The 24,407-nt window shown below is 41.3% G+C and overlaps 1 protein-coding gene across 4 annotated transcripts in view; it reads right to left on the bottom strand.

Annotated features, from left to right (window-relative positions):
• Positions 1 to 24,203, bottom strand: part of ATP2B1 (ATPase plasma membrane Ca2+ transporting 1) — a 287,298-nt gene extending 263,095 nt beyond the window's left edge. For 2 of the 4 annotated variants that reach the window (XM_029601638.1, XM_029601641.1), the window contains exon 1: positions 23,440 to 24,203. The gene's annotated coding sequence lies outside the window, so the exon portion shown is untranslated. Of the gene's footprint in view, positions 1 to 21,797; positions 21,817 to 23,199; positions 23,310 to 23,439 lie in introns of those variants that run through there. The other 2 variants (XM_029601639.1, XM_029601640.1) reach the window with 2 other exon arrangements.
• Between the last annotated feature and the right edge of the window lie 204 nt (positions 24,204 to 24,407).

The raw sequence follows: 24,407 nt of genomic DNA, 5'->3' as shown, positions 1-24,407 counted from the left end.
GACGCAAACGTCGTGACGTCACGTCTTCAGCGCCAATTGCACGATTTTCCCGTGCAGGCGGCCCATCTTACTTTGGCCACCTAGCTGCCTAACCGATCGAACATGCTGCCGCTGCTGGCTCCCCGGATCTCGCTGCCACCCCGGACCCCGCTGCCGCCCTACCAGCCGCTCCCGGATCCTGCTGCCGCCCCCGCCGACCCGCCCGTGCGATTTGGCGCTCATCCAGGCAGGGGAGGGGAGGGAGGAAGGGAGAAGGGACTACGGATGCCGCTGATGGCTGCCCGCCGCCCCACCGGGACCCACGGCCCTCCGACAGGTATTAAAATTGTTTTATTTTTTTATACAACACACAGGTTTTTTTTGTTTTTTACACTTTTTAAACTTACCATAGCGGCCCGAGCCTTGCTACTTTTTCGTTTGTTTTTTTTTTGCCCTGGTCCCGTCCGGTCTCCTGCAGCCCCGTCCGGTCCCGGAAGGGGCTGCAGAGACCGGACGGGACCAGGGCGGGTAAGCAATGTTTTACCCTACACTACACTAACTCCTACTAGGGGGAGGGCGGTAAACTAGCAGGTATAGCCGCGGCAGAACAGCGGGTACGGAGGAGATAATATCAGTCGCCCGTTACAGTATCGCAGGGGAATAGCTAATTCCTTCATTATACAGCTTTTTCGTTCATTTACATGCCGGGTGCGGAAAGGGTTATGCGTCTGTTTTCAGAAGCGATACGGACGCGTGAAACTGGAGACTGTATCGCCGAATTGCCTTGCGCGCCCGAATTGTGCGCTACGAGCACGTTACAGACGGGCAATCCTCGAGCGGGACGATACTGGATTCGACCTGTTATTTGGCCACTTTCTTTAAAGACCTAGAACAAGGTCATCAATTACCAGCTGAAATTTCTCCACAAACGTCTACACCACCTGCTCCAGATCCTATCCAACAGGACCCTATCCTACAACCGGAGCCTGAACCAGCCAGTCCGGTTTCACAAATTGCAACTATTTCCTCTCTTTTCAACGGGACTACCATCGGATCCCCCGGAGGGACCACCACAACCTTATTCTCCTCCAGAGGACTTAACCTACGCTAAGTTTATAGATAAAAGTAGGTATCATCCTTCAAGTCCCGACTGGGAAAGTACCAGATCTGAGATGATGGGCATTCTAAAAATATTCGAAGCCCCTGCTGAGCCAACTACCCTTCCATCGCATGATGTTTAACAAAATCTTCTATTGGAAAACCCCTTTTTCCACTACTGCAACTTCCAGGAAGATTGATCTAAAATACAAAATTAGAATTAATCTATTTATGACACTCCTCAACTTCCACATCATTTGGTTGTTATGGAATCCGCTCTTTCAAAGCAAAGCGTTCCAGGCTCCACTTTAACGCTCCCACCAACTAAAGAGAGTAAGTTCTTGGATGACTTTGCAAAAGAAGTGTACCATTCCTCGATGTTGATCTCCAGGATACAACACCATCAATTTTATACCACGCAGTACCTCTGAGACTTTGCAAAAATTACACCCCACTTTGCATTTCAGAGGACAATACTCTTCCACACACCCATTCTAGACCTCGAAGGTGGTCTCAGACATCTCCTACGATCCTTTTTTGAGTCATTTGAATCAACAAGAGCTTCTGCTACAGCTATCGCTGCTAGACGTTTGGCATGGCTCAAGCGAAGTCTATTCGGACAAATGTCTATGAAAAGATGGCAGATATTCCATGCGCTGGAGACAATCTTTTTGGTGACCAGTTCACAGATACAGTCTCTCATCTCAAGGAGCAGATTGCAGCTGTACAATCGCTTACCTACACCATCAGAATCGCACAGACATCAACAGAGATTTCCCACAGACATATTCTCGGCCTTATTCGCAATACAGGCCACAACTATATGCTCCTCCCAGGTCCACTCCTCAACCTACGACAAGAGGGAGACCCAGACAACAGAAACAGACACCTTTTTGAGTGCAATTCAGCCATCACCACCCCCAGATTTCATAGGAGGTCGCCTTCAATTCTTCCTAGCCAACTGGAAATCCATTACGTCAGACCAATGGGTGATCAACATCATCAGGGAAGGTTACCATCTCAATTTCAAATCCATCACATCTCTTCCTCACCTGCCTTCAGAACGAACCATGCCCTCACATGCAAAATCCTTCAATGCAGAGTTAACCAACCTACTCCTTCAGAATTCATTCAATCCCTCTTCCACTTCAGAATCAGGGATTCTATTCCCACTATTTCCTTATTCCAAAGAAATCAGGAGGCCTCCATCCTATTCTAGATCTCTGTCTCCTGAACCAACACATTCAGAAGGAAAAATTCAAAATGACCTCTCAAGAACATCCTACCTCTGATACAGCCCAACAATTGAGCATAACCAATCAACCTGAAGGATGCTTACTCCCATAACGTCCCTTAACGTTCCACGACTCAAATACGGACTTCATATGCAGTTATTGTACAATTTGATGTAATTTACGTGTAATTTTCTGTCCCTTTCCCGACCCCCGCTGCTTCCTCCTCCTCCTCCTCCCTCCCCCCACCCCCCCCGGTCGAATTTATTTATGCCCTCCGAGGTTTTTTGTATTTACTTTGATAAACTCCTGATACATGTTTTGCTGTACTTTAATACATGTTATCCTCTACCTTACATGTTATACTCTACTTACTTTAATTCTATTACTCATATTTAATTCTCTACCTAAATCTGGTTATAAAATATTAGTTATGTGTAACGTTTATAAGGTTTGGGTTCCATGTAAACCAGCATAAGAATCTTTGTCTTGAACGTTGGTATAGTAAAAAGATGTAAATAAAATAAGTATACCAATTCACCCTTCCTCCTGGCAATATCTCTGTTTTCAAGTTCAGAACATGCATTACCAATACAAGGTTCTTCCCTTTGGACTTTCCTCAGCCCCCAGGGTATTCACAAAATGCCTAGCAGTGGTGGTGGCTCACTAGGACAATTGTCAACCCAAATATTTCCTTATCTGGACGACTGGTTAATAGCAGCATCCAATCCGTCCACTCTGAAAGCACATACGTTGCACGCATAATCAATTGCCTCTAAACACTGGGATTCCTAGTCAAATTCGAAAAGTCCCACCTACAACCTACGCAGACACTTCAGTTCATAGGCACTTATCAACACGACACAAGAGCGAGCCTATCTTCCATTGGACAGGATGCACACACTTATGAAGTTAGCGCACAGCCTGGTCAACTCAAGCATCTGCATGCCAGATTCTTCAGCTGTTAGGACACATGGCGGCAGCCATCTATGTGGTCCCCCACACCAGACTTCACATACATCTTTTACAGTGGGGTATAAAAATGCAGTTGTCTATTTCGTCAACCACTCACTTGCAAAATTTGCATAACCAACTTAATGAAGGACGACATTTGATGGTGGCTCTCTCCTTCCAATCTCTCAAGGGCCCCCTTCCGGTCTAACCCCACCCCCCCCCCCCCCCAAAATCAACTCACGGACGCATCCAGGAGGGGCCTACCTGGGCGACCTGGAACTCCCCAGGAAGCCACATACCAAATCAACCTCCTAGAACTCAGTGCCATTTGGAAAGCACTTCAAATCTTCTCCACTCAAGTCCAACACTCAAACCTTATGGTTTATACCGACAACCAAGTGGCAATGTTTTATATAAACAAAGGAGGGTCCGGTTCTTGGATGCTATGTCGGGAGGCACTTTGAATTCTTCACTGGACTCTCAAATTTCAAATCTCAATACAAACCACTTATCTTCCCGGTCTAGACAATATAACAGCAGATCGTCTAAGCAGAGCTTTTCACCCTCATGGACACTGAATCCAGACGTAGCAACAGACATTTTTCAACAATGGGGTTTCCCATCGATAGATCTCTTTGCAATGGAAACCAGACAGGTTCAAACCTTCTGCTCCATTTATCCCAGCAGCATACTTTTAGCCTCAGATGCCTTCCTCATTCCATGGACTCCAGGCTCGATGTATGCTTATCCTCCCATTCCACTAATCTCTCGGACAATTCAAAGGTGCATACAGGAGATGGCGGAAATTATTCTCATTGCTCCAGAATGGCGAAGACAGCCGTGGTATCCGTATCTAATGCGTCTTTCCATACACCCACCAATACTGCTTCAAAACAGTCCAAATCTTTTGACGCAAGGGGGCTCTCTCCTCCACCCGATGAATCAATCACTTCATCTCACAGCATGGAGATTAAACAGCAAGTACTGAAACACCTTAGCCTAAACAGGTGGAAGATATCCTCATAGCATCCAGGAAACCTTCCATCAGGCGTAACTACACAGGAAAATGGCATTGTTATCTAAACTGGTGCAATCCTAGGAATATAAAGTCTTTTTCTGCTACCGCTTCTCAATTACTTCAGTATCTACACACCCTATATGAAGCGGGTCTGGCGACCTCCTCCAGAGTCCACATCAGTGCTATTGCTGCCTTTCATGACCAACATAACAATCTGCCTATTTCAAATCATCCACTAATATCTAGATTCATGAAGGGCATGTTAGGTCTTCGCCCACCGGTGACCAAACCACCGGTACTATGGGATTTAAACGTGGTTTTGGAACAACTCATGCTGGCTCCCTTCGAACCAATGTACACGAGCCACATAAAATGTCACATGGAAAACTGTTTTTCTAGTGGCCATTACATCAGCAAGAAGAGTCTGTGAACTCCACGTTTTGGTTCACTACTCCCCCCCCTATCTAGAGTTTTACCATGAAAAAGTGACTCTTTGACCTCATCCTACCTAAGGTGGTCTCCATGTTTCATCTCAAACTATCACTAGGGGGGGACTTGGGGGGGGGGGTGGACTAGGGGGCATTCCATGAAGTTAGCAAGTAGCACATTTAAGACTACTTGAAGAAAATTCTCTCTCACTCAATGTAAAATAAAGCTCTGGAATTTGTTGCCAGAGGATGTGGTTAGTGCAGTTAGTGTAGCTGGGTTCAAAAAAGGTTTGGATAAGTTCTTGGAGAAGTCCATTAACTGCTATTAATCAAGTTTACTTAGGGAATAGCCACTGCTATTAATTGCATCAGTAGCATGGTGTTTGGATAATTGCCAGGTTCTTGTGGCCTGGTTTGGCCTCTGTTGGAAACAGGATGCTGGGCTTGATGGACCCTTGGTCTGACCCAGCATGGCAATTTCTTATGTTCTCTCCATTTTTATAGAATTACACACAATATACCCGTATTATCACATTAAATACATTAAATGTTTTATTCCATATATTTAAAAAAAACATACATAAAACACACCCTAAATTCTCATACACCCACTCATTCATTCAACTAGACATCATATTATAAACACACTTTAAAAATTCTCCTAAACATCATATATATATATATATATATATATATATATATATATATATATATATAAAAATGTGCTTCCTTTACAATAGATCTTGATACAATGTAAACATATCCCTTTAATTACAATGTTTCACCTTGGTTTTCTTGATAGTCTTCCACACCTGTGGACTTTTTATACCCTATTTACCATCAATTCAATTGTTGTCCCCTTAACATTTAATTACAAATTCTCTTTATTACATCATAGAAAAACCTTGACAGGAAGCTCCTGTTTCACCCTTCGGTTTCCTCAGGGGATTAGTCAAATTCAAACTTGAAAGTTCTCGGGTAACATTCTCTGAAGTCTATAGCACCAGTCAGGCTTTTACTGCCACTTCAATGTAATCAGGGAACCTTTATTCCACTCACTAAGTAAATCCTGAAAGTTTCCAATTCAAAGCAAACTGCATTTCCTCAATTACTATACCGCTTCTTCACTGAAGTCACTTTACACTGCTCACCGAGCCATATTATTTCAATAATTCAAAACCTCCGCATCTTCCAAGATTTCTAAAGGTTCCTGATTACATTGAAGTGGCAGTAAAAGCCTGACTGGTGCTATAGACTTCAGAGAATGTTACCCGAGAACTTTCAAGTTTGAATTTGACTAATCCCCTGAGGAAACCGAAGGGTGAAACAGGAGCTTCCTGTCAAGGTTTTTCTATGATGTAATAAAGAGAATTTGTAATTAAATGTTAAGGGGACAACAACTGAATTGATGGTAAATAGGGTATAAAAAGTCCACAGGTGTGGAAGACTATCAAGAAAAACAAGGTGAAACATTGTAATTAAAGGGATATGTTTACATTGTATCAAGTTCTATTGTAAAGGAAGCACATTTATATATATGGTGTTTAGGAGAATTTTTAAAGTGTGTTTATAATATGTCGTCTAGTTGAATGAATGAGTGGGTGTATGAGAATTTAGGGTGTGTTTTATGTATGTTTTTTTTAAATATATGGAATAAAACATTTAATGTATTTAATGTGATAATACGGGTATATTGTGTGTAATTCTATAATTTAGAATTCCTGTATTGAACCCAGTGCAGGGAGACATTTTCTCTCCATTTTTATGCCAAAACCACATTCTAATGACAGAGAAAAACTTCTACACACTCTAGACTGTAAAAGAGCTCTAGCCTACTATAAACAAAGGACTCGGTCCACTTCCACTCAACTGTTCCTATCTTTTAACACCAATGATCCGGGACAGCCCGTTTCAAAAAGAACTGTAGCCAGTTGGTTATCACAGTGTAATCTATTCTGCTACAATAAACGTTCCATCAAACTTGATAGTAAGCCTAAGGCGCACCAGATACACGCCACAGCAGCATCAGTTGCGCACTTGCACAATGTTCCATTGTTAGATATCTTCAAAGCAGCAACTTGGTCCTCCGTTCATACCTTTACGTCACACTATTCTCTACAACAAGAAACGACCTCTGATGCAGCATTGGGCACTGCAGTCTTATCTACATTAAAAAATATATCAGACTGTCTATTCACTTCAAGGGTTGCTGTCATACATGGACACAACTCGGGAGCTTGGGACTCCCAGACAGCATGGCTAATTCAGCCCTGCTATCGACGGGAAAAAGCAAGTTTGCTTACCGTAAACGGTGTTTCTGTAGATAGCAGGATGAATTAGCCATGCGTTCCCTCCCTCCGCAGTCAACCACAGGACACACTATCATACCTTACCTCTCTCGCTTGGCTACAAAGAAACTGAAGAGGAGAGGGAACCACGCAGCCGTACAGAGTCAAAGCTCTGTTACTAGCTGAGGAGACTCCGCCTACTTCGTGTCGTGACGCTTCCCAGACAGCGTGGCTAATTCATCCTGCTATCTGCGGAAACAACGTTTACGGTAAGCAAACTTGCTTTTCCTGCTTTTATATCAGAGTGACCTCTAGTGTTGTGTGGATTTCTGGAACTGAAAGTTCAAGAAAGCAACCATACTAGATCTTATATTTATTTTGATTTATATTCCGCTTTTTGCCCTTTTTTCAGCACTTCAAAGTGGATTACATTCAGGTACTGTAGGTATTTCCCTATCCCCAGAGGACTTACAATCTAACGGGCCGATACAGTAAAATCGCGGGAGAGCGGGCGAGCGCCCGCTCTCCTTTGCGCGAGATACAGTATTTTAATTTATTTAAATTAGGCCTGGTGGTAAAAAGAGGCGCTAGGGACACTAGCGCCTCTTTTTTGACTGAAGGTGCGGCTGTCAGCGGGTTTGACAGCCAACGCTCAATTTTGCCGGCGTCTGTTCGAGCCCACTGACAGCCACAGGGTCGGAAACCGAACACCGGCAAAATTGAGCGTCCGGTTTTTGACCCACCAGCCGCGGGCCCATTTTAATTTTTTTTTTTAATTTTTTACTTTTTAAACTTTCGGGACCTCCGACTTAATATCGCCATGATATTAAGTCGGAGGGTGCACAGAAAAGCAGTCCCTGGAGGAACAGGTAATGGGAACAGATTCACTAACTTAGTTTATATTATAGCTGCTACCAGACAAATGTGCCATATTATTCATATTAAATAAATACTTCAGTGAAGTTTTATACAGGAATACCAATACAGCACACTAAACTTTTTTTTCATTTAGAAGATAAAAGCACATCTATTGCCTGGAAGTTTTACGTTTCTCCCAATGGAGAGTCTGTAACTGGGTTTTAGGAGAGTGAGGGAAGGACTCACCCCTGGTAACGAGTGAGAACCTCTTCAACTTAAGGAGATCTTGGGACAAGGTTATATATCTGTCAATGCAGGAGGTTTTTTTGGGCACAGTAGCTTCTGCCTGCTCCTTTGGGCTTCTAGCTCAAACTGCAATTAGTGTTGGGATCCAGCACCTCACATTATCATTTGCAAATACTTGGGAATGCTTTCTTCCCTATTTCATATCCCCATACAACTCACCTAGCCTGTCATCACACTGTCAGAGCTCAGCCCCAGGCCGTATTCTGGGGCTCCTTCTAGAACCCTGCAATCATGGGCCCTAAATGCAGCCACTAGGTATTGCAGTTGCATGACCACAAATTCTGTCTAGCCCTTGCTGGCCAAAGAAGAACAATCAAATCCAGGTCCTCTGCAAGACAGCGCACAGCACTGCCACTGAATCAACGTGATGCGTTTTAGTGTGCATGTTAGCCATAACACAAAAATATAGGCTCCTATGCATCATTAAGGCAAAAAAAAAAAAAAATTTTAAAATATATAATACTAGTATTCATGTTGGTTCTGCAGAAAACCAACATGAGAATTATCCATGCAGGACCCTTCTCCCAAAGTTACTAAAATAAGTAGTTCCCTATATCCTGGGGTTCATTACCAAAGTTATGAATAATTAAAAAAAAAAAAAAAAACACCCAAAAAAACACTGTTGCAAATCTTTTACCTTTGTAAATGTGGACAAGGGATCAGATTCTTAGACACAAACATAAGCTTATACTAAGAATATATTCAAAATAAGTTTTAATTTTATCCTCTGCATTTTAAGTAATTCCTTCCCAGAACAGCTGTTAAGTTTTGGATGTTTAATTAAATAACTGCCTCACCAAGTTCATGCCAATCACGGCCCCTGAGGCTATTGTGATGGCTCAGCAACAGAGCTATGCTGGGCACTACAATGCAGGGGGATCTTGGGCCAATTCCTAAGCCAGACTTCTACTGCTCAGGTTGGCTGGGGCCACAAAAAAAACTAACCAAAACCCATGCATCATTCACAGTTCCCAGTTGGGAGAGATACCCAGCCATCATACAGCTGTGACATCTACTAGCTCAAGATGGCATGCATGATTTCGGGGGGGGGGGGGGGGGGGGGGGGGGGGGGGGGGGGACTGTGGTCTGTCTCTCCTGGTTGAAAACAGCTGCCTGCAATGGCCTGAGCTACATGGAAAAAGGCTGGGGGTGGGGTGGTTGAAAAAAACAATAAGCAGCACAGTCCTGCACTGCAGTCCTGTAGAAACCAAGCTAGATATCCAAAGAAGGAAACTGCTGGGCATCAAAATGAGAAAAAAAATTGCTAAAGGGTGTATCTGTTTGCTTCATTGTGCAAAAAAAGGAGAGTTGAGTACTGGAGAAACAGGAAATGGATGCGCTGTACAGCAAAGGCTGGCATGTCAACAACTGTGACTGACAATGACAGAGTTCAAAGAAACTTTTCAGTTTTCATGGTTGGCTTCCCAAAACTCAGCATTAGGAGGGATTTATTTTTAGTCTAGGCACAGGAAGATAAAGTAGCTTGCCCAAGATCACACAGACAGTGGCAAAGATGACTCAAACTCATGTCACAGGACTGTTCCTTAAATTGGTCTAGTACTATAACTCCTAGGTCATTCCTCCTCTGTTAGATATTACTATATAACAGAACAAACTTTAGGACTTTTTTTTTCCATAAATGACACCAGGCAATCAGTTAATATTAGAGGAGCATAGTTATCTTACCAAGCCCTGTATAGCAATTAAGAACATAACAGTGATTTTATCAGCCTTACTGGTGATGCAAGGCACAATTCACAGGGCAACACACGCATGGGCCTCTGAAGGCCTTTATGCACAAGTATCAGAGGAATATTAAAATAAGGTGGCAAGTCATGGATTTAATGTTTATACCACAGTTTCAGGAATGCAAGAGAAAGGTTTAAGAGATACACAGGTGAAGTTTAAGCACCAAAACTGAAAACTCAACTTCCTTAACTACATTAAAAATTCTTCAGACAAGAAATGCATTCCTCTAAAAATACTTGTGTACCTCTTAAAACAACTAACCACAACAAAAGAATAAAAGCATATAAATTAATCCATTTGGAGACATTACCTTGCAAGTATACCAATAATCAGGTGGCATAAAAGATTTGACTTTTCAGATGACAGAAAAGGAATCAAAATGCTTCACAGCAGCACTTTCAATTTCACAGGGGATTCAGGATGCTGGTCAAGCATGGATCAATGACATTTTCCCAACAAAAGAAATTGATTACAATACGTAGCTGAAATAAAGATTTTTAAAAGTTATACAGAAAAAAAAGTGCCCAATCATTTGAAATAGCTAAATATACAACAAATGACAGTTTATGACAATGTGCTATAATCCGCGTAACTCACTTTGTAAAGTTTTTCCTACAAAACAAAAAAAAGTGTTCACAGTTGCTTACTAGAAATCCAATTATGCAATCATATAATTAAAATCAACCAAAAGAATACCTCCTTAATGTTACAAACATTAGCAAACACCGTATGTCTACTTTTAAACAAGATTCTAGTATGATTAGAGACTTTTTTTTTTTTTAAACCAAAGTCCACACCTAACAGCACACGCATTCATGGTTACTTCAAACCTCAAAAAGCACAAAACCTGTCTGGTGGAAATCCCTTTTTCCAAAAGCTTTACTTTACACAACATTGCCCCACCCCACTATAAAATCAGCCCAAAAATTACATCCCACAAAAAAGGCAAATGTCAATCATAGTAAAATGAATACAAAATCCTGACACCAGCAAAATATCTTTTAAAATGTGTACCGCATGATTATATGCCATAGACTCTGTTCACATGCCATACACATTATTTGCTGCAGATGAAACACCACAGTGCTTTTTGGAGTCATCGCCCAGTCTTCCCTGTGAATCACTATTTCACTCTCTTCTTTCTCTGTCATAAGGATTTTTAGGTAAAAGTATGTTTCAGTGCTCTGCTGAGTACACTAACTGGTAGTGTCTACAAATTCTGACACATCACTGTCACTTTGAAAACATATTGTTAAAACTAAATTATCGGCCTCAAGTAGACTGAGAGGAAAGATTCTATCACACCTAATACGAGTAGGAACAGCAGAGCTTGTACACGAGTGCCAGCACTAGCAGTGCTTTCTGCTACACTGCAGAGGAAACTGAACCCTGTCACAGAAGTGCATCTTGGGATTTATTCTGGCATCTGCAGAAAAGGCAGCAAGATGGCCGAAAGTATGCTGATCCCATGGCTTTTAAAAACAATAGTAATGGGTTTCTTTTCTGCTGGGTGCCAATTTCTAATGTAAGAAGCACAATATGGTAAACGTGCAAGATGGTACTTTGCTTTTAAATAACTTAAAAGGATATCTTCCAATTGAAAGGAAGATAGGAACAAGGTATGTGAACATTTCATAATTCCTAATTTCCTTCTTGGGTACGTATGTTTACATATTGTTGTGAAATTATGTGAATTTTGCAACATTAGCATTTGGACATAGAGAAATGGACAATAAATGAGTCAGTTGGTGACAACAGACACCACTCAATGGCCAGAACAGCTTTAAAAATATTTGATATCACAATTTGCTTTGACATCACTGAGATTTCCAGCTGAACTAATTTGTTTCCCTATAGGAAATAAAGGATGCATCAAAGAAAGGAAAAACATGAGCCCTGGGTCACTGGATGATCTGTGGCACAAACCTGAATAAAACTGATTGAATAATGGGGAGAGAGGACAACAGACACAGTGATCTTGTAAGGCCAGTTTCCCATAAGAAAATGGCTATAAAAACTGATTTGACCTGGCATGTAAGAGTTATTCTGGACTTACCATTCCCAAATGCAAAAAGTTATCTTCCTAAAATGCATCACTTGGAGGACAGCTAAAGAAGGAAAACTAAACTGCTCCAGAACAAACTGCGGGCCCAAATATGCGCAAACTTCACTCCCAATGCAGCAAGGAATTTCACACACAAAAAGTGCACATGCATATTAGCGCTCTTCCATTTAAATCACCTGTTAATGAAGGCATTAGTCTTGCTCCCCAATACAGAGAGGCTTAATGCATGGTTTCTTAATGATGGAAATTTAACTCCTGATCAGACCTGGAGTAAAGTTACGCTGGCTAATTTTAGTTTATAGTACTGAACCCAGAGTTCGTGGTGTAGGGATCCTGCACTTTGAATTTATGTACATATTAAACGTGAGCACAAATCAAATTTTCTGCGCGTAAAGCATGTCTTAAGCTCAGCGAAAATGCTTTGTGCATACATCATGCTTTATGTGCAGAAAAAAAAAGTGTGTGTACAGAAAGCATGTTTTAAGCACGCTAATGGGTAGATTTTCCACTTGTACGTGCGCTTCCCGGTACGCACACATGGACGCGCCAATTTTCTACCACTCACGCGCATGGTGGAAAATCCGTGAGCCACGCACACATGTGCCGATTTTTATAATCCCCGCCGTATGTGCGGGCGGCGCGCACAAGGGTGGGTGGGAGACTTACGCAATTTCCACATGGTGATGCATTATGGCCTTCCCCAGTTCCCTCTTCCCTTCTCCCCACGCCCTAAACCCTACCTTTTTTCTTTTATTTCCTTTGTTTGACAACTTACTTCACCTTGGGAGCTGAAGTAAATTGTCTGCCTGTGTGCAAGTCTTCAGGTCAGCCATCAATGGCGCTGTCCCGGCTCACTCCCTGGCCCGCCCCTTCCAGGAAGCCTGGCACTTGTGCGCATACCAGCCTTTACGCATGTGGCTGGGCCTCTTCAAAAATTGGCTCGGCGCGCAAGGCCTGGCCACGCACATAAAGGCCGGATTTTACGCGCGCAGGGCATTGAAAATCCAGACTTAAGCATTTCTTCTGTGCACATTTTTGACTTAGCATGCTGTAACTCCTGATGCACTAGTACACCATTAGAAGATAATTTTAGCCATATGAGTAAAAGACGTGAGCTAAATTTTAGCTCACGTTTTTAACATCAGGCCCTGCATTATATAAAATGTCCTTTTCTCAGGCGAGACCAGGAGCCTGGTATGAGTTTCCACTTCACCTGAAGACTACTCTTGATAGCTTGAAATCTGTTCTCAAACATGCAAAAAAAGTGTTATTTGTGATGTAAATATTTTTAAAACATTAACAGTGTAAATTACTAAACTTAAAACTGTTAAGCATTTAAACATTAACAAGAAGATGAGTGGCAGCAATAATCCAAGGCAGCATTGAGCCAATGCCTCACATACGGAGGGAGTTCTGCGAAGGAAGGCACACTGCATGAACATAATGAAGACCGAAGTTTGCAACACACCAGCAGATTCCTGCTGTCAGGGCTTAAGCTGGGGCTTAACTCACTCCTGCCTGTCCCAGCACTAGCTCATATAAAATGAAAAACTAAATATAGTAAGACTATTTACCAGTTAATTTTTTAATATTTTACATCTCTAGTGATTATATGGAACTTTTCTACTACCTTTAGTATACTCCATGTATTGTTTACCTATCTCATGGACCTCAATGAAAACAAGGCTTTTATTTTAAATTGGCTTTCCTGATCAACAAATGTATTTAAATGGTGGTCCTCTTGTACACAAAAGCAAAACAGTTTCAAATCTTGCTACTATGTTCCTTAACCAAAAAACAGAGACAGTGATAACTTTTCCATTTGCAAGGACTTTCAGCAAGACATTTCATACTAAGCTGCAGACTCAAAAATGGGCACTACTGACCAAACTCAAGACTGGGGATCAACAGTATACTACATAAAGTTCAAAAAAACCAGCCAAGCTCTTTTAAGTAAACAGTTTGGTACAAGCAAAAATGGTGACATCATAAAAGGATGTTTTAATTTGTGGTTTTTTTTTACAGTGAGAAATTAACTGCCTTCACATGCGTGTTACTACCAAACTATTACAGTTAAAATAAAATTAAAAAAAAAAAGGGCCAAAGATGCCTACGGTAGGGTTCACTCCTACACTCAACCACTCTGCTTTCCCATGAATATCACACGTAAGTGTCCACAACCAATTACTCATAAAACACTTCAGTTAGCAATTATTAAAATTACTATCGGTCCTTACATTTATAAAGGCGAGTTAATATCAGGTAACAGTGTGAAAAGCATCATACTGCACACAAGTTTTGAAAGAGCTCACTGAACCATTTTTGAGTCCTTCTGAACAAACGTTCATGAGCAGGCCAATAAATCTATCTTGACCTCTCAAAAGAGAACTTAAACATTCGCCTTTTAAAACTCACTTCACATCCCTTCTGCTGCAAAGTATTAATAGATTTATTCCTCCATGTTTGACACTTTACCATTATGTATTTTCAGTGGCTGTGCAGAGAACATTTTGGGTCCTAATGTCAACAATACTGGCGCTTGCATGTGTAGTAGTAAGCATGCAAGATCCACGGAAGAGTATATCAGAAAACCATCTCTTTTAGCTGCACTGAAAAATAGAATAGATGTAGGTCTGGGGATGGTGGCTATGTGCCATGAAAATAATCACCACCAAAAAAATATGGGTGGTCTAAGGGCCAAAGCAGAACCAAATCATGAGACCCAGCATATTTAAGTATAATGAATATCAAATGCTGATCTCTTTCCCCCTTAATAACTTGAATTGTGCATGTATAATACCATCACCACAGTTTCTATTAAAACTGCCTTATCAAGAGTAAACTACTGAAACACAGGGGCTGTGGGCCAGCCTGATAACTCAGATAATACACTACATTACAGGACTTGGGCTCTTCAGCTTAGAGAAGAGAGAGCTGGGTGGAAATATGACAAATATATAAAATAATGACGAGACTAGAATGGGTAAATGCAAACTGGTTGTTTATTCTTTCAAGAAGACAGACTAGGTAATACATTTAAGACAAATAGGAGAAAATATTTTGTTACTCAATGCATAATTAAACTCTGGAAGTTGTTGCTGGAGAATGTGATAAAAGCTCTGAGTGTAGCTGGGTTTAAAATAGGTTTAAAGTTCCTGGAAGAAAAAGGTCATAAACCATTAAGGTGGACTTGGGGGAAATCCACTGTTTATCTCCAAGATAAAGCAGTATGGAATCTACCTTTAGGGATCCTGCCAGATACTTGTGACCACTGTTAGAAATAGGATACTGGGCTTGACTGATCTTTGGTTTGACCCAGAATGACAAATCTTATGTTTTTAATTTCCAAGCCAGCCAGGGAGGGCTGGAGCCAGGTGGTTTGAATATCTGCCATCCTTCAACGGCAACATTTACTGCCTTAGGATACCAGTTTCCACAGGATACCGCAGGCTGTATGAACCCTGCAATGGCTAGTGCAAGGAAGATTACAGAACTAGAGGAAAATATTATGAATAGTTATGAAGGAAGGCTCAAGGTTCCATTGCCCATTAAAGGCAGGGTCCAATTGAACTAGAAGCCCTATCGATATATACATACATATATGTACATGGGCTGTATCATGCTGATGTACCTCAAAGTCAAAGGAGTACCCATAAAAAATATTCTACTGGACCAAATAAATAAATAAATAAATAAAGTGACCTCTATACGCAAAGATAAACAAACAAGGTCACCTACCAACCTAGAATATATATTAATATGTATTAACTTTCCATACTTTCCAGCAATTTTATTTTTATTTTTAAATAGAGAAAGCAATGACAGTAAGTGTGTAAGACTACTCCTGATGTTTCTTGAACTATACTTGCTGGATAGGCAAATTTACCATTGGCTCTGTTCAATGATGAAGCCATTAATTAGGAAGGCATACAGTTAGCAAAAACTGATGCTGACATTGTCAGCAAAATCTTCTGGAAATCTCATGCTTTATCTTGTTTATTTAAAAAATTTCTATTATGAAAAGGTAAATGAAAAATTATTTAGATAATAAATTTCGATAATACAGGTATTTACACAAAAAATATAAAAAAAGGTATAAAACTAAGAAATTGTTCATTAGGAACAAACTTACAGAGTTATACATATTAAAATAATTTACTGCAAAAGAAGTCTCCCATAAGAGGTTCCACCCAGAACTAATGGAGCCTACTTCCTGGGGGTGTGTGGATCTGAAAAAGATACCTATCACAATCCCCATGATCCCCCCCCAAGATATCCTGAAAATTTGGTGCGGACAGGACATCAAGCACAAAGCAATCCACACTGAACCTTGATGGAAATTGCGGAATATAAGCATGAAGACGCAAGTTAAGGGAAAGACACACGAAGATCACATACGTTTTTCCTTTGGAAAGATGGGAATTGAACTATCAAGTCCATATAGGTGCCTGTTTTATCACATGAGAAGAAAGGACCTGTGTGATCTTGATAAAGCATGCACAGCAACATTTTAGGATTGCCTAATAAATGCTATCAATCTACCAAGAATATAATTTACACCAGAACCAGCTTCTAAAACTCCTCAGTTCAACACACTAGAAAACCAATTTGCACAAATACTAATCAGAAAACAACAATCTTCTAAGAGTTAAACACAGAAGTAGAATTGTGATGGCAGAAGACAACCATATGGCCTATCTAGTCTGCCCATCAATACAAATTAATTCAGCTTAAAATTCCTATGACTCCCTCACAGATCCCCTGTGTTTGTCCCATGCTTTCTTGAAATCAGATATTGGGGTTGCTGAAGCACCCATTGAGCTAGTGCTTATGGCAGCACTAATTTCTTACTATTAGAAATCTGGTGTCCTCACTGTGAAACAGAGTTTATTGCTTTTTGTACTATATTATGCCCAGCTTAATACTTCATTAAACAAGATTCACCATGATTTTTGTTAATTTGGTTGTTGCTTGTTCCCTCACTTAATATCTAGTTTGAAATATAAGTATGTACATTATATTTAAGTAGATATTTTATACCCTTCAACTTATTGTTCAATACTCATGATCACTGGCAAAATGTTTCCATCAGTATATATACAAGTGGCATACTAATGATGCATGCCATTGGACAATTGGAAAACTTAGAAAAATTCTATATATGGCGAGACCTCTTTTGGAATACTATGTGCAGTTCTGGAGACCACACTTTCATAAGGATATAAGCTGGTTTGGTCACAGTCCACAGGGTGGCTACTAAAATGATCTTCATTCTAAAGCATATGGGAACAGATTTAAATATCTAAATGTATACCCTAGATAGAGGAAAGCAAAATAGGGGAGATGTGATAGACACATTTACATACTTCCAAGGTTTCCCATGCACAGGAAGTATATCAAAGTAAAGGAGGCTCATGGGATGAGAATAAAAGGGAGTAGACACAGGAGTAATTTAAGAAAATATTTATTTACAGATAAGAGTGGTGGCTGCATGAAAGAGCCTCCCCATGAGATGGCAGAGAAAGACAATTCATATCTGCCAAGCCTCCCACATCAGAAGTCCATCTCTCCCACGAGATGTGGAAGACAGCTCAGCCCAGTTCAGCTAAAAAATGCTCCATCGGTCAGCAGCATGGAGTGTTATCAGCAGTACAGAACACAAGAGAATTAGTAGCGTCATCAATCCTCATAGCCCCCTCTTCCCTCTCCTTGTGTACTACTAGTTTCAACGTAGAAGCACATGAATAAGAGAAGACGACAGGCGGGACCAGCAGCACTGTGCATGCTCAAAATCCCTGTGGCCTGTGCTGTTGCTGGATCTGCAAGAAGAAAAGGGAAAGAGAAAGAAATGGAAGAAACAGGGAAGATGGAGAGAAGAAAGTGATGCAAAGGAGAGATGTGAGAAGAAGGGGGTAGAGGAGAGAAAGGGATAAGGAGGGAGGAAAGAGATGAGGGAGGTAAGGAAGGAGGGGGTTAGAGAAGATGAATGAAAAGGAGTAAGAGTATACAGTAGTGAGTGAGGTGGGAAAAGGGCATGTGGAGGCAAGGACCATGGTGATTGTGTAAAAGCACAATCTTTGTTAACCCTGGATTTAACCTCCAACTACTGCAAGCTGTAACTGAAGGATGGGGAGGAACAATTGGAACATATGTTTTAATTAATCTATATATTCTTGCATTAGCTGTAAAATAAACAACTTCAGGCAAGTGTAAGATAGACAAGGATGTAGCACAAGTCCCACCCTCTTTGGCATGTACGTCAATGATCTCCCCACACTACTAGAGAGATCCCCGACCCCAGGACTGAAACTAATTGACTATTTAATTATAAAACTCCCTCTTACCCTACCTCCTATTTGCTTCAATATCCTAAATTTGCTCCTGCAAATTCCTAAATGTCTACTTTATACATATGATCTGGACATTTTATTTATGCTACAGACCTACTGCCAAACCATAGGCTAACAAAGGAGTGATGAACTCTCTTCAAAAGCCACAAAAAATCTGATTTTTCATGATATTAACAATGAATATGCATGAGATATGTAAATACAAATCTCTCTCGTGTACATCCATTTTGGAAATCCTGAAAACCAGACCTATTCATGGCTCTTGCGGACCAGAGTTGGCCACTGCTGACCCCTACAGGTGAATGTGGAAAAGACGTTATGATTTTCCAGAAAAAAAAAAAAATCTCCAACATTTGCCCTAAATAACCAAGTAGTAGAGCACATATGGGAGTTTTTAAAAATTGGCTACAAAGATACCACAAGAAAAGCTCAAAGGATTACCTATACAACAAAAAACAAACACTTGGTCACTTTCAAGCCTCCAGTAAAACTATTAAAATAGCAGCTACTCAACCAATGCTGAATTTTAATTAGTTGTTACTTTATGCATAAGTGGTCTGTTTTAGGATGTTTTAATTTTATATTTCTGTAACTGTTAATTTTAGGTTATTTGTTTTTAAATTGTTTATGTTTTATTGGGAACTGCCTAGAACAGATTCTGGTAGCTAGGTGGGATGGATATTTTATTTATATAAATTAATGCTCTCATATGAGGTATGGGAATATACAGAATGGAACAGACCCCCCCCCCCCAAAAAAAAAAAAAAGAAAATCCTGCAGAGTACTGTAAAGCAGACATTAAGCAGACATTATATATCCAGAAAATCACCCAACAATGGACAGTGAGCAGAACTAAGACACTTCCCCTTTCTAATCACCATATTAAAAAAAAAAATAATGAGTCTGGTAACATTTTATAATAGCAACGTAAACATCCTCCATTACCAGATACTTTGTAAAGTAAGAAAACCCTGCAAACCACCTCCCTGCCCCCAGTATCTATTTAGCAAATCTGTGATACCAAACTAATACTAACTTCAAAGACTCAAACAGCAAGAAACCTACCAATGAAAAGGAAGCAGTGAAAATATTACAAGTTAGGTCCTAGAACACTAGCACCGCCTACTGTGAGGAGCAGAGTGGAATAAAACAAGCTGGACTACAATAGATCTCTAGACACTAGCAAAATACCTTTTGTTGATCACACGTGCAAACCAGACAGAGAGACCCTTAGCAAATAAAGTGACTACAAACCACATAGGGAAATGTGCAAACTGTTCTGCAGACCTCAAGAAATTATACGTTGTTTCTAGTAAAAACATTGAGAAATAGAGACATGCATTTCCTAATGAACTATGTAAAACACAAAGATAAGGGATGCACATTTCCCAAAGCTGTTTAACAATACCAAAGACTTTCCATGAGCAGGAAAAACTCCATATAATCCTGAGAGAAACAGCTATTGTAGCAAAATATACTGTATCCTGCTACAGAGGGAGAAATGTAATATGACCAAACAATATATAAGACTTTCAAAATACTACAATAGATTTTGGCATTATCCTTTCGGTACTTTGTAACTATTTCTTTTTATTATTACATTTTTTTTCCCTTTTTAACCACTTTATACCTACTACTTGACAACACTTGTACAAACTGACACAAAGCTTGTGAATCTGAAACCTGAGAGGAATCATGCGATAATTGAAGAGTATAAGCGGATAGAGAGAAACAAAATGAAAAAGGGGGGAAAGAAAATGGGACCTAGGAACAAGAAGAAAAAAAGAAAGGTTTCAGCAAGATGAAAACATATGGAGCAAGCGCTGAGAGAACAGAATAGGTAATAGAAGCAGGAAACATACCAGAGGGAAGAAAAATGTGAAAAAAATAAACAAGAATTAATAAAATGTAAAGAAAATAAAAGGAAACAGGAAAAATTGAGCAGGAATCAAGAAAAACAAAAGATATGGAAAATATAAGATAAGAAATACAAAGGGATTGAAAATATTGTATTCAAAATTGTTACAGGGTAAATTGAAAGAATAGGAGTACACGGATTAGTAAGCAGTGAACTCGGTAATGAGTATTTTGCTTATTTCTTTGGTACTAAAGTGTATTAGCCTACTATATTTGATTCAGAAATTCTAATTTTTTTTAATTTGACATTTATTTTTATCATAATACATCAGATTTGATATGTGGTACAACATGATGTCTTAATTATAATGGTGTGGAGCTCAAGTAGCTGTATTAGTCCTAAAGAAAACTGAGGTACCTGTAGGTTGAGATACAGGTTTTTGTGGGTCCTCCAAAAAGTCCCTTAGAATAGTGGGGAGAACTTTAAAATATCCTAAGAAAATTGATCCTGAGTTTGAAGAAATTGCCTATACTAAAATAAACATTTATTTTTGCAGGGTAAATACTTCATATCTGCTTAATCTTTAAACAAAATACAAGTGTCTCATGTATGGATGTATGTAAAATAAATGCATATAAAAATAAATGCATATAAAAATAAATAAATTGCTGAAGATCATTTCAACAAGGGCAGAGAGGGAGGTGGAAGAGTGGAAAAAAAGTGATGGGATCTGCACTGCTTCCTTAGCTCTTCTTTTGACCACCTGAGTCCACAGCGCATGCTCCACACTGGACATTTAAACAAGGCTGGCCTGCTATTCCCATAACATATGCTATGCTTCTTTCCTGCGGGTGGGTGGAGGCAGGGAAGGGGGAAGTATGTGTTCACTTTAGCCATCCCCAATTATTTTGAAAAGCTAGCTATGAAAGCTGTATACCCTTGGAATTTTTTTTAAATCAATGGTATATACTCTTCCACCTGAAAATGAATCCCTTAATTCACCAAATCATTTGCATGTCTTCTACTAGAATGGAACTTTAATTCCTTTATAATATTACTACACAATAAAAGCCACCAAATGTAATTTTTAATGGCTAATGAATACAATTATAAAACATAAGCATTGTTGTATTCCAAAATGGACAAAAAGTTGATGGTCAATATTTTCCATAATGAGTACTGCCTATTCATTACTATACACACACACACACACACACACACCTATGCTTCAGATTTGAAGACCAACATATAATTAAAGTTTAAATGTTAGTTACAGTCAGTCAATCTTCTTCATTAAATCAAGAGACATGATCTGTAGGCAATCCCCTCCCTTTATTCAATTTTGTCTACAGGTCACAACTCGACATTTGAGCTACAATGGGCAATACCTTTGATTTCAACTTTTACAGGACCTGGAAAAATATGACCTGTAGATTGAACAGCAAGGAAAAGAAGTCAAAGAAAATTCATCCATCCAGAAAAAAAATTACAAAAATATAACCTACACACACAGCCATCAACAAAGTGTTGTGGAAGGCAATTGACTTCTTGGATTACCATGGACTATTAGACCAGTAAACATCATTCAAGCGCAAAGGCCTTTCATGAACTCACGTGGCCGACATCCAAATATTCATTTTGACTGATGACATCGCATGTCATACAAACAGGCAGCAGAAGTACTTGCCCTAGGTTGCAAAGGATCGCCCTTCTCTGCCCAGAGATCTAGAAAAATATATATATATATTTTACATTATATTAAAATCTCTCCCCTCTTCGGAGTGTAGTTTGCGTGACCCCCCTATGCTAAACATGTAGCAGTGAATCACTCTTCCAAAAGCGACAGCCGCAATCAATCTGCGGCCGCAAAGCGTTCCTGCGTAGAGAATGCGAAGCCGCTAAGGCTGGGGAGAGTGAATGTGTGTAAATCTGCGTGTCCCCTCCTTAAACAGCGACTGCGACTGCCCACGGCGTCGAATCGATGAAATAGCTCTGCGGGAAACCAGCGCCGCAGAAAAACGAAAAGGGTGGGGGGTGTGGAAAGAACACAGCCCCCTCCCCCGACGTTAAATTTACTGAAAAAAAAAATTGCGAGAATCCCCCAGCCCGTCATAGCAAAACCACGAAGATTACGGTAGCAGCAGCAGCCGAGAGCTGCAAGTCTAGCAATGTGCCCACAGCCGTGACAGCGCACGGGAGCCTTAAATCAAACTCCTTAATCCGGTACCATATAAAAGCGGTAACTAGTTTCAGCAACGATTCTTTTAGTATGCATTTCACGTTTTTTTCCCCAGTGCATTATATCATATCTCGGTTTTAGGAAGGACGAAAAAAAAAAAACATAACAATGGATTTCTCGTAATATGAAATAAGGAATAAATGTAAGAGTAGTTTCTGTTTATAGGGAACCTCGCAATTTGGGAAATTACCAAATAATCAACAGGACCCACGCTAGACCCGTAACACACACTTTCCTACGTCAAGTGCATTATTTATTTCATTCCTGAAAACTGTGGCGGTATTTCTCCAAAGGTTGCAGCTCACATAAGCCTTAAAGCCTGTCCTTAGTGTCCTGGAGAATACGACTATGAAAAAAACAGCAAGGGGGGGGGGGGGGGAGAATGAAATCCGACGAAACCGCACTCAAGGTCAAACTACACGTACCTTCGTGAATTTCCGAATTGCTCCAAAAATAAACCAACCCCTCATCATCCCCTCCAAAAAAAATAAATAAATAAAAATAAATCTCCAGCACAAATTTCATTTTTAAGGTCACCCAGACAGTAAACAATTGGAACGCTATGTCAGCCTCAGCGTGCGCGCTTACTGTTATTCAACCGATAGATTATAAAATATATGCAAGCTTGTCTTCTCACCAGAACAAGATCCTTCCCAAGGCTGCTTTTCCATGGCCTACCAGCACTTGTAAAGGCATCCGGCTGAGCAAAATACTTAAAAAAAAAACGGGGGAGGGGGGGGGGGGGGAAGAAAGGAGCAGATCACATCATTTACACACCTGTCATTCCCAGCACGTAAGTGTGTGTAAAAGCTGCTACAGTAGACAGCCGGGCTGGAGAGCCACCAGCTACAAATGCAACAGGGCAGGTGACTGTCCGAAGAAGAATTAATCAATGAAAGGCAGAGGAGTGCAACCCACCGAGCGGGGGAGTCAGCAGCACGAAACACGCGGCAGCGGTGACTCCCAACAGAGAGGTGGCCCCTGACACCCCCCACTCGACGTCCCGCCGCTTCTCACCTCCAAGCCCCGTCCTCTCGCAAGCCCTTCAGTACTTCTCCGGCGGGTCAGCGGGCTCCTTCCACGTAGTTCTCCTCCCGACCAAACCAAACCATGTAGACAACTTTCAGCGGTATGCTGGGGGATCCGTCCCCTTTCTCTTGCCTCTTCTTATCCGTCCACGCACACATACACACAAGCTGGTCTCCGCCGATCCCCGCGAAACGTTCCGGCGCAAGCACGAGGGGGTGGAGGAGTACGGAGCGGAGGTGGGAGGGTGCCCAACAGCAGGAGAGAGAGAGAGAGAGTGGGAGGGAGAAATGGTGCCACCGCCGGTGCTATGTCTGGCTGAAACAATAGTTGAGAAACGAGGAAGAGCGAGAAGCCGGGAAATGAGTCCGCACCCGAGCTACCGCAGCTGCTGCTGCTCCCCCCACCCCCTCCTTCCACCTCTTCCTATGTCTCTCCTCAAGCAGCTGCAGGAACAGCCACTAAAAAGCCCGGAACCACCATCCGCAAACGAACAGAGAGGCTGCCCTCCTCCTCCTCCCTCCTTCGCCCCTCCCCCCAACCCGCCTCAACAAGCAATGGGCTGACCAGCACTGAGAAACCCCGGGGGCTGGGACGAGGAAAGGCCGCTTCCACCGAGCCCGGAGGGAGGTGGGGCGACGCGCACGAAAAGGGGATAGACGTGAGGCGAGGGTAAAAGCAAAACTGCACAGTTCTAAAAGGGCAAAGGAGCTGGGGGAGAAGATAAAGTGGGAGGAACGTCCTCCCCGCAACTTACTCACCCTCCCATCCCGTTCCTCCTCCTCCTTCGCCGCCGTCGCCTCTGCTGACAGCACGCCGCGACCGTCACGTGACTGCAGGCGAGGGAGAGCCGGGGAGGGGCTGAGGCTGGAAGGGTGGCTGGGTCGGGGTCGCGCGCGCTCGGCTTCCGGCCAACAGTCGCCCGAGTGGGCGTGACGTCCCGCTTAATGGACAGCCCC

Source organism: Rhinatrema bivittatum, chromosome 4, assembly GCF_901001135.1.
Source record: "Rhinatrema bivittatum chromosome 4, aRhiBiv1.1, whole genome shotgun sequence".
Lineage (NCBI taxonomy): Eukaryota > Metazoa > Chordata > Amphibia > Gymnophiona > Rhinatrematidae > Rhinatrema > Rhinatrema bivittatum.
Note: the sequence above shows the minus strand (reverse complement) of the source record. Positions and strands in the feature narration are given on the sequence as shown.